Genomic DNA, 1,442 nt, shown 5'->3' with positions numbered 1-1,442 from the left:
ATTTTGTTGAATATATTTTCTGGGCCTTTGAGCTGTAATTCTCCTCCTTCTTCTACCTCTATTATTCTTAGGTTTGGTCTTTTCATGGTGTCCCAGATTTCCTGGATGTTTTGTGTTAAGAATTTGTTGGATTTGGTGTGTTCTTTAATCAATGAGTTTATTTTTTCTATAGTATCTTCAGTGTTGAAATTCTTTCTTCTATCTCTTGTATTCTGTTGGTTATACTTGTCTTTGTAGTTCCTGTTTGTTTACCCAGATTTTCCATATCCAGCCATCCCTCAGTTTGTGCTTTCTTCATTGTCTTCATTTCATTTTTCAAGTCTTGAACTGTGTCCATTTCCTGTTTTATTGCTTTTTCTTGGATATCTTTGAGAGATTTATTCATTTCTTCTACCATTTTGTTTGTCTTGTCCATTTCTTTAAAGCAGTTTTTGACTGCTGACCAATCAGGGACCACTGCAATACACATAGTCTGTGATTTCTCTTAATAACTATTTTTTGATCTAAGCATATCTTTCAGCATTTCACACTAAATTCATGATGTAGGAGGGTCATCTGTCTATCTGTTACTCTCATTTGTTAATAAAGAAAGTGCCTTGGCTTTTTGATAGGGCAGGATTTAGATAGGTGGAGTAGACAGAACAGATACTGAGAGAAAGAAAGCAGAGTTGGGCAGATGCCATGGAGCCAGCTGCCAGGTCAGACATGCTGAATCCTTCCCAGTAAGCCACCACCTTGTTGTGCTACACAGATTACTAAATATGGGTTAAAGCAAGATGTGAGCCAATAAGAGGCTGAAACTAATGGGCCAGGCAGTGTTTAAATGAATCCAATTTGTGTGTTGTTATTTCATGTGTAAAGCTAACCATGCAGGAGTCAGGCAAGATGAAAAGCAGGCCTGCCTGCAGCTCCTTCTACAAATTCAGATTCAGACTAGTCATGTGACTTCAGGTATGCTGCTGGGCCCAGCTGGGTTAATTTTCCAGGTGGCCCACAACACCTACTGGCAGGTAATGGTTATTCCACCTAATCCAGCTAATTAAAACATGGGTAAGATTTAATATCTTAAATATAGATCATAAGTTGCTAATTTAAAAGAGTAATATGTCACACATCCTAACTGTCCAAGGTTTCAATAGCCTCTTTTCTTACACCATGTATGAGGTTTTATAATACTTATATGATGTCCCTTCTATATCACTAATTTTGATACTGGGGATTAGTCTTGTCCTCAGTAATTTTTTCTTAAAAATATGGTTTGACAATAGAGCTAAGAGTGAGGCACTTTTAGAAGTGGTATATTTTTATAGACTGATTCCAGGCTTCTTAAAAAAGAGGTTGGAAATCTAAAGAAAGATACAACTCAAAAACTCCAGTAGGACAGAGGAAACATATTCTGGAAGACTTCTATAAATGATCAAAGACCAAAGCTAAGAGTGCCT

The sequence above is a fragment of the Alexandromys fortis genome, unplaced genomic scaffold, assembly GCF_014885135.2.
Source record: "Alexandromys fortis isolate MF-2015 unplaced genomic scaffold, M_Fortis_MF-2015_v1.1 scaffold_84, whole genome shotgun sequence".
Taxonomy (NCBI): domain Eukaryota; kingdom Metazoa; phylum Chordata; class Mammalia; order Rodentia; family Cricetidae; genus Alexandromys; species Alexandromys fortis.
The sequence above is the reverse complement of the archived record's forward strand: the minus strand, read 5'-3'. Positions refer to the sequence as shown.